Raw genomic sequence first — 10,479 nt, 5'->3', positions numbered from 1 at the left:
TGCAAGGAATCACTTCAGATACACCACACAGTCCCTAATACTTCACACGTGAGAACCGAGAGACATATATCCAAGCGACATCAGAGTGTAGTCAATATTACGAAAGTTAGTGATGAGGAAAAAGCAGTTGGATTAGGACTCGGATGACATCAGGGTTCGAATTCCTGCTTGGCCATGGAAACCCATTGGGCAGCCTTGGGCAAGTCACACTCTCTCAGCCTCAGAGGTTGGCAATGGCAAACCCCCTCTGAATGAAACTTGCCAAGAAAACCCCATGATAGCTTCACTGCCTTGGGGTCACCATAAATCGGAAATGATCTGAAAGCACATGGCATCAACAATCCAACAATACAGTACAGACAGCAACCAAACAGCCCCAAAGATTCGATAATATCAGCTTGCAAGAAAGATTTGCGTATAAGTACAAAATTCAGTAAAAGATTCATTTTGGTTAGAAAGGGTTTTTCCAGTATATTGTCTGTCCCTGTTGTAGAAGAAACCAGGTCGAGTAGTTCATTAACTTTATGCACACGAGGAGGAGGAGGAGGAGGAGAATTTGGCCTACTATGAGTTTCTGGTATAGTTGAGAAGGGTCTAGTGTTGGTGTCCTTGTTGTTTTTTTAGAGAGGGGATGTGTATTGAGACTTTTCCTCGCAGCTTGACTCACTGATTCGAGTCCTTTGCAGCGGCATCAGCACTAGTGGGTTAAATGGCAGCCGAGTGGGTTGACCATCCTCCGTTCCAGATGGCCTGGATTCCACCTCCTACGAAGCAGCAGGAGAAACCACAAATGAGGACTAGAAAAGTGTGATGCTTTCAGTTTTAAAAGGGGAGGAAAAAAGAAGTCGAACCCTTTAGGGTTAGGAGGCAACTGGTGGGCAGAATCCCAGATGGAGGCAGCCGCCCCGACCAGCTGACGTGGCTTTCGGGGAGGCCATGTCAGCGGGTTCCTATTCCCCAGGACACAGTCTGTGGGCTGGGATATTCCCAGGATCATTGCCTTCCTCGGGGGTGCACCATGTGTGTCTTTCGGTTAAAGTGCTTCTGTGCTCGAAGGTCAGTTCCCGGCTACTGGCGAAGCAACTTTCCACGTAGTTGATATTGACTCCCCTCCAGGGATTATGTCTCACTCTCAAAAAACCAGTCCAAGCTGGGTCCAGGTCCCTTAACTGGTGGAGCATCTCAGGCCCTGAGCTTCTGGTAACCCAGCAGTCAGAAGCCGGTAAAGCAGACAGACCCGGCTTTGGTGTGCCCAGACTGTGACAAGAAGGTGGTAATCGCCCCATGACAAAAGTCCTATTTACATCTCTTGGTGGTGTCCGACCTGAAGAACCAGTTCCCACTTTTTGCTTGCCTTTTTCTCCTCCTTCCATTATGCACCGCACACATATATACACACAAATGGACCAGGCACATATATACACACAAATGGACCAGGGATTGTTTGTTGCAGACCTAAACCCATGGAGGAATGTGAATGCACATAATATGTGTGTACAGTTGGCTGTGGGCCTTGAGCATCCATAGATTTTGGTGTCCCCAAGGCATTTTGGTATCCATGGATTTTGGTATCCCAGGAGATATGCACTGGCTATAAAATCAAGACCTCTTCACTAATACTGTCTTTCAGGCCTTTAACATGTTCAAGAATATGTACAGCACATTCCAAAAAGCAAAGCTTAATTTTGCCATTGTATATAAGGGAGACCATTTTGTATTCAATGGGACCTGAGCATTCACGGATTTCGGTACCCACAGGAGATCCTGGAATCAAACCCCAGCGGATACCAAGGGTCCGCTCTATATGTACGGAGATGGCTGCATACATATTTCCTAACAGACCCAATTCTTTCTTTCTGTCACTGAGATTTCAAAGTCTGAAGTCCTAGAAACCAAACCCAGAAGGGCGATGGGTACGTTTACCTAGAAGACAAGGACAGGGATGGTTGACACTAGGCCGACCTAGTGTCCCAGAAAAGGAACAAGAGTGGTACTAAAAATGATCAGGTGTCAAATATTCCAGGTACGACAGTGAAGAGGACACCCGCTTCATTGCCTCCTCCTCCTCCTCCTTTGCTTGCTTGCATTGCTCAAATAGCAACTCGTCCTTTTTTCTGGGGATTTCCCCTTTTGAGATGCCAGAGCTGCCAACGAAAAGCACACTTGTTGAGCTCTGTGTGTGGTTTTCTTCACTCATGTCAGATTCAGGTGCAAGATTGTCAAGGCCATGTGTCTTTCTGAATTCAAACCGGAGGCACTGTTGGGTTTCCTGCATGCATCCCCCACCCAGGCCTATTATAGTGTATGAAAGGTAAGGACTGGCCTCTCTCTGAAAGCAGCTGATCTGGCTATAACTGTCCATATACTTCTTTATTTTATGTATCCTCTCCCCTCTTGGAGATCTAAGTGGCCTCTTTTCCCTCCCCAAAGCTCAGCGGAGCCAACCTGGTGCAGGTAAACATCTCACCTGAGCCTCTACACACAATGAGCTCACTGTTTGCCTTTGGTCTGACAAATCCCCAGGCAGACAGGAGCCATTAACCCACTCCTGGCAACTGGATTCTCAGCTGAATCCTTGTGTTTAACACAACATCACCGTTCCCTCTTGAACTCAGCTCCCTTCCACCCAACACACAAATATATTGGGCCCTTGGTCTCCACTTGGGGTTTGATCTCAGGACCCACCTTAGGTCCCACTCCGGAAGACAGCTGGCATATAGAATGAAATAAAATACGTAAGTATATGGACAGTTATGGGCCCTTGGTATCTGCTGGAGTTTGGTTCCAGGACCCCTATGGATACCAAAATCTATGAAGTTCTTTCCAATCTATATCTATATGTATAGATATATATGAATATGATAGACCTTTGATATCCTCTGAGGTTTGGTTCCAGGATCCCCCATGGATAACAAAATTCGGGGATACCCAAGACCCATTATATACAATGGCATAGTAAAACGGTGTCCCTTATATCAAATGGCAAAATCAAGGTTTCCTTGTTGAGCTGTATATTTCCTGGAATATTCTCAAGCCATAGATGCTTGAATCTGTGGATAAAAAAAATCCGGGGATACGGAGAGATGACTGTATATTTTTTGAAAGATACAGCCACATTAGTCAGTATGTAAAGGGATCCTGAGACTAAATGAAAGAAAAAAGTTGGCAGCCCAAGCTTTTGCAGACTATGTCCTCAGATGCGCTTGGTGGAGGGGAAAACCCAGGGACAGACCTAAATATGCCATTCGTATGTGAGAATGTCAATTCAGATTCAAAGTGCTTTGCATATGGGAAAGAAGTGGCAAGTCCAGCCTAGGAAAGCTGATGCCAACTTCTTTCTTCCAGTTAGACTCAAAGGTGCTACCAGATCTCTTTACATACTATATATGTATATATATATATATTTCCCTGTGAGGCCAAGAGGAAATGATGAGTAGCAAAGCCTGGAGGTGGTGGAGGTGATCCGGGAAACAGGGGAATGGGTTTGGGAGAGTATTTTTGGCCAATCCAGACAAGGTGGGAGAGGCGGCCATGGCAGCAACAGAGCCGAACAGGTCTGTTCCTGGAAAAGGCAGGGCACCCGCTGGGTTTCATAACCTGCCTCCGCCGCTGAAGGCGCATAAGGCTGAATCCAAAGCATGACATCACTTTCACATGTCTTGCTAACCTTTCCCACCCTCCGAGAAGGAGAAGGCAAACATACACTCGCCCTTGTGTCAATACACACACACACTCTCTTGTATGCCTGGAAACACTCCCTCGATTGCCACAGAAACCCAGTGCCAAGCAACAGCCATTCCACAAAGTCATTGCCCCGCAACAACGCCAAGGGACCTGTCTGGGTCTCTGGGAAGCAAGTTCCTTTGTTGAAAAAGAGAAAAAGAGGGTTGTGTTCCAAAACAAAATAAAGGGGACTTTCCCAAGTTCAGGGGCCCTTTGGCACTTAGAGAGTTATAGCACTACGATTGCACTAACGCTGGGTGCATCTACACCGTGGAAATAATACAGTTTGGCACCACTTTAAAGGCTGTATCCTAGAAAATCCTGGCATTTGGCATAAAAGTATCACAACGAAGGTGGTGGGATGAATTCATCCCTCCAAAATGTATAGTTTTTCAATTCCCCTAAAACCCAATGCTAGGGTAAAAAAGTGCCAGTTCTCTTGTTTCTGAAGACAAAAGGGTGGCTGGCAACCGAAGGAATCCATTGCTTTCAGCAAAATCTGCACGTCTCTGAGTCACACAGAGTAGAAGTTAACACACCAAGAAGTTGTGTTCTTTAGCAAGAAGCTAGGAAGTCGGTGGAGGAGGTGGCATTTGATGTCGGAAGAAGCAGCCCTGCCTTCCTAAGGCAGAGGGCTGGACTCAGTTGACCCACTGGATCCCTCCCAGCCATCTCTGTGAGTCTCTGACGTCTTGTGCCCATTGGGCACGGGAGCCTTTTAATGAGGCCACCAGTGGATTCCCCATTGATGCGCCAGGCAATGCAAAATGAACTCTCTTGCCCAGACCAGCCCGGACCAGTTGGAACTGGTTTGCTGTTCCAAAATGTCTGGATGCTGGTACACTTGGGCCGGTCCATCAGGAACTTGCCATGGAAGGTGTGCCTCTGGCACCCGGCCAGCTCCATTGCGATGAGACAGACTGGGGCATCCCAGGCCTTCTTCTTCCGGGTTCAGTTCAGGCAATCTTTCCTTAATGGTTTGCTGTCAAGCTCAAGGCGGTGATCATTTTCCAGAACTGGTTCCCAGTTGCACAGGCCAGTTTTCCCCATCCGCACTTCAATAATCACCCATCCATGCTGGTTTCCCACTTTCACAACTGCATTCAAAATGTCCCGGTTTCTGTCTTCTCGTCCCACATTCCCCCTTTGTCCTGAGCTCCCCCCCCCCAATTGCGGCAAAGTGCGCTCAAAGTGCAAAAGTGCATTTGCTGAATTCAAAAATGGAGGAAAGGAGGGGGAGAAATTGTTGTTGTTGTTGTTGTTGTTGTTGTTGTTGTTGTTGTTGTGTGCCTTCAGGTCATTTTTGAGTTAAGGTGACCCCAAGGAGAACCTATCATGGGATTTCAAAGGCTTTCATGGCCAGCATCCATAGTTTTTTAATGTTTTTTTCCGGCTATGTGTCCATGTTCTAGAAGAGTTTATTCCTGATGTTTTGCCAACATCTGTGGCTGGCATCTGCCACAGATGCTGGCCAAACATCAGGAATAAACTCTTCTAGAACATGGACACATAGCCAGAAAAACCCATAAAAACTATCATGGGATTGTTTGCCAAAAGTTGCCCAGGGGAGATTTGCCACTGTCTTCCTTTGAGGCTGAGAGAGTGTGGCTCGCCAGTCATCTAGTGGGTTTCTCTGCCAACCTAGGAATCGAACCCTGGCATTGTCCAACATTCAAACCATTACGCCATGCTGGCTTGCATGGAGGAATCTCACCCGTCCCTATAAACCCAGGACAAAGCAAAAACTGCTCCCGCCTTTCCTGGCGTGTGAGTTCATCCACATCAATAACTTTTGACATCTTGGCCACGCTCTTGATCTTGCTTGGCCACAACTGTCCCACTTTCCACCTGTGAAATGCCGGAGGGCATGGAATTCTTTGATCGAGCTCAAAGACGGAGAGGAAGAAAATCATGTCCCAATGGGCACACGCTGTACTTCAAGGAACAACACACCCGCTCTTGGTCACACCTCCGTTTCCAATTATTCCTGCCCAGAATCCTGGCAGTGACATACGAGCAGAGAATTCAAGGCGGCGCATGCATGTAACTCTCATTTTAGACAGGACGCAAGGGTCCAAGTCCCAGGGGAGGGCACTGTGGCTTCTTCAACATTCCCCATTCCTTTTGCTTCTGGAGAATGGAGGCAGTCCTTGTTACACTCTGCCCTTGGGATCCGCTGTGGTTTGGGTTCAAGAACCTCCATGGATCCCAAAATCCGTGGATGTTCAAGTCCCATTAAACACACTGGCATGGTACAATGATGTCCCTGATATAAAATGGCAAAATCAAGATTTGCTTTTTGGAATTTATATATTTTAAAAAACATTTTCAAGCTGCGGATTTGTGGTTTTGTGCCACACGCCAGTGTCTTTTCCCATTCAGATATTTGTTTGTTTCTCAGTAACTACAGTGTTACTGCTCTAGTTCCTTTTGAAATAAGAGGAAATCTTTCTTGTCGTTTGGTACGCAGGGCAAAAAACAGGAAGAAACAAGCAGCAGAAACTCCGTCACATTTCTGGAAGATAGATATCTAAGATGCACAACAAGGGACGCCTATATTTTTGCTGATAATGTTCACTGTGATGTACACAACGATGGAACATGTTTACTAAACTGAATAACATCAGCATTGAGTGATAGTGTTTGTATGGGGTTTTTCTATACACTTCCATGCCACTGAGAAGTCACTTTTGCGGCACCTCCTTTGAGAAATGCAGATCAGGATTTTAAGAGACGCAGATCAATAGCTGCTGAATGGGAAAACGTTACAGTCCTGAATTAAACAGATGCAAATTCAGAGTAGAAAAGCCATGGAGAGGAATTCCCCTTTCCATTCCCTCCTACTTCCATCAAAATCCTGTTATCGAAATCAAGGTGACAAGGACCCAGTTCTTATGGCAGGGCAATGGCAGCTCCAGTTCTGTCTCTTCTTCTGAACCAAGGAATCCTTTAAAGGCATAGTTGTATGAAGTTGAAGGCTTTCATGGCTGGCATCCATAGTTTTTTGTTGGTTTTTCAGGCTCTGTGGCCATGCTCTAAAAGAGCTTATTCTTGCCGTTTCGCCAGTATCTGTGGCTGGCATCTTTAGGGAATGATTCTGAATGATTCTAGACAACGAAGAAATAGAAATAGTAAAAGAATTCTCATACCTGGGAATAAACATTGATAGAAATGCAGTCAAAATGACAAATGGAAAAGACAGCTATGAAAGAACTAGAAAAGATCCTGAAATGCAAAGATATACAACTGAGCACAAAAGTTAGAATCATTCAAGGCATCATATTCCCTGTTAGCCTGGATGGAGGCAAGTGTGAACCAGATGCGGATCAGAATCGATTTAAATTTGCCCTTCAGCCAACTGGAGCGGGTCCATTTTGAATCGATTCATTCGTGAATGTGAACCACAAGTGGGTTATTTTATTTTATTTTGCAGCAAGAAAATGCAATCAGGGCAAATGTAGTGTAAACCGTGCTCCACTGCCGAACCGATCCATCGATTTGGATTGCAAATCGATTTATTTGGAAGTGGGAATGAGGCCCAAGGGGACCAAAGTGAGGCTGTTGTACTATCGGACACATCATGAGAAGGAAGGACTCATTGGAAAAGATAATAATGCTGGGAAAGGTGGAGGGATGGAGGAAGAGAGGAAGGCCACATGCTAGATGGATGGACTCTATTAAAGAGGGGATGAGTATGAATTTGCAGGACCTATGGAGAGTAGTGGAGGACAGGAGTCTTGGAGATGTCTCATCCATAGGGTCGCCATGAGTCCGAATCGACTTGAAGGCAGTGAACAACAATCTTGTCTGATGTTTACTTGGACACACATGTTCAGTCTTCATCTGTGACATTTTGGATGGTGTGGATTCCTGGGATCAAGAAGACTGGATCAGCTCCAGTCTTTGCTCAGAATGCCAGGCCTGCTTTGTGCTCCAGGCCCGTTTCTTAGAAGCTGGCCCACCCCACCCCACTTCACCCATCATCCACTCCCTTCACAACAGCCTTTTTGTTTTCTTAATGGGATCTGCTGCCTGGGATGTGTCCATTCTCTCCTTTTATGGCTGGAGTTTTGACTTTCTGCCACTGATTTCCCAACACCAGAGCTGCCTCCCTCCTTTCCGCACCAGATCCTGGTGCCTTTCTGTTGAAAGAACGAAAGAACGAACTCAAGAAACCTTTGCCCCTTTTGCATCACGCATGCTATTTTCTCCCCCTCCTTCCCTCCCTCACCCTTTCTTCCAAAACAGCTGGAGCCAAACAAAAATTCCCCCAGACGACGTACCCTTCTGGGCAAATCACGTGAACGGAGGGAAAAAATGCCTTTCAGTCACCAGTATATATTTGGCTTTTGCTGTGTAAGGATTTTCCATCTTCCTGCCCTCCGTCCAACCCACCGCCTCCTTCTTCCCATCCATGGCTTCCTTTTCCTGTCTGCGCCATGCCTTTTGCCAAATTTGTGAAACTTTCTGATTCATCCCAGAACCATCCTGGGAAGGCACAAGGCCTTACATTTTAACAGGCTTTGCATTCTTGAATTTGCTAGAAACCTCGCTGGGGAAATAACCGCCAGCTGCAGGGACCCTCTCCAAAAAACCAGCAACAACCCAGTTTCCAGAAACGTCTTTCTTGCCTTCCCACCCAGAAAACACAACGACTTCTTTCCGTGCGGACACCCTCCTCCGATCGATACGCCACATTTGTTTCCATGACTTAACTAATGGATTAGTTAATCCTTTACAAATACTTCATTCTCCTCTGCTTTGTTCTACTCTACTTTTACTCCATTTCTTTCTACTCAGCTTTGGCCGACTGTATCTCAGCCCCATGAAGGTGTCACTCCATCCCACTTTATTCTCCTCCTACCCTGCTTTGTGGTTTATTTTGTTTCACCTTGCTTCATTCCACTCTCCCCAATCCCATTCTGCTTTATTCTGCTCTTACACTTTTTGTTCAGTTCTACGTTGTCCTACTCTGCTTCATCCCTTCTTGGGAGTACTCTGCTTCATTCAATTCTACTTCATTTTTCTCCTATTCTGTGTTGCTCTTCTCTCTTTCCTTCTGCCCTGCTTCACTCCATTCTGCTTTTATTCTGTTCTTCCTTAGCTTCTTTTGACTCTACTACTCCACTTTTCTTACAATCTACTTTTACTCCTTTTTGTGTTTGTGTTTGTGTTGTGTGCCTTCAAGTCGTTTATTGTGATCCTAAGATGAACCTATCATGGGGTTTTCTTGGCCAGATTTATTCAGAGGTCTGCCATTGCCTTCCCCTAAGGCTGAGAGCATGGGTTTTATGGCTAAGCAGGGAATTGAACCCAGGTCTCCAGAGTCATAGTCCAACACTTAAACCTCTACACCACGCTGGCTCTCTCTACTTTGTCCTTTTCTACTTTAACCCTACCCCAGAGTACTCTACCTCATTCCATTCTACTTGATTCTCCTCCTGCTCCAGTTCGTTGTGACTCAGCCCCAGTATGCTTTTGTCTGAGCTTACTGGGAAGGCCAAGAGTCCACCTTCTCTCCTCTGCTCTTCCCTCTGCTGACTTAATGCAGTGCAAACTACTTTTGCATTTTGAACGCACTTTGCACCGACTAAAGCGAGTTGAGGATAAAGGGGGAAAGTGGCAAAAGTAGTGGGAACCACACTCCGCTGTCAAATCAATCTATCAATTCGGATTACAAACCGATTTATTTGTAAGTGGGAATGAGGCCTGGGACTTTTTAAAAAGCAATTGGAAAAATGGGGTGGCAGAGGACTAATCCTGGCCAAATAGGGACAGTTGGAGACTGTGCAATCCTAAATTTTGGCATGGATCAGGGGCTAGTTTGGGGGTAAGGTGTTTGGGATCCACAGCTTCATTTCACTTTCATACCCACAATCCACAGAACACAGCAGCATCTCCATCCACAATGCTCCAAGCATCAGGGTTATGCTGTTGAACTGAGGATATTCAGGGTTGGCCGGTGTGTTCCTCAGCTAGGCCTGTTCCTCCGGGATCTTTGGCCCAGGAATCCCCACACCGTCCTGGGAGGCAAGGCATGATACTACTCCATTTCCGATGAGCTGTTAAGACCAAGGGGTTTATATTTATTTCCTTAGCTCAGCAAGACAACGGGTCTTGGAAGGGCGAGCGAACATAGATGAGTCAGCCCTCTGTTTGGTTTGCATCTCCTTGGAGACATTATCTGAGCCTTGCACACTGGAAGAGAGGAGATGTAGGGAAGGAATAAGGGACGATGGAGCTGGCAATGGAGGGAGCATGCTTTTAGGAGCATTAGGAAATGCTTTGAGAGGGTGGGCACCGCAGAATAATTCTCTCCCTCCCAATGCCTTCTTTTTGCTAAAGTCATCTTTCCCTTCCCATCCTTGGATTTTTGGACAAAGGATGGAATTTGTGCAAACGCCAGCCAAATGGCTGTCCACATCTTTTATTCGTTTACAGTGAATAATAAGGATGATTACACAGCTCAGAAAATTCCTAATTTGAAACGGGTGTCAACGACTTCCAAAGAAAGAATGAAAGAATAGAGAAAAGAAGACCATCAAGAGGAGGAGGAGGAGAGAATCTGCCCCTATGCTTCTTCCCCTCTGGAGTTATAAAACCCTTTCACACATTACATGACAACACCTTTCTGTGGACAATTGTGCCCAGAATCCCCATTGGCCACACTGGCTGGGGATTCTGGATGTTATAGTGGAAGAAAAATCCCCCGCTCCTGTTGCCAAGGGCTGAGCAAGACTCTAGAAATGTGCTCAG

Source organism: Sceloporus undulatus, chromosome 9 (genome assembly GCF_019175285.1).
Source record: "Sceloporus undulatus isolate JIND9_A2432 ecotype Alabama chromosome 9, SceUnd_v1.1, whole genome shotgun sequence".
Taxonomy (NCBI): Eukaryota; Metazoa; Chordata; class Lepidosauria; order Squamata; family Phrynosomatidae; genus Sceloporus; species Sceloporus undulatus.
This window is presented reverse-complemented; position numbering follows the sequence as displayed.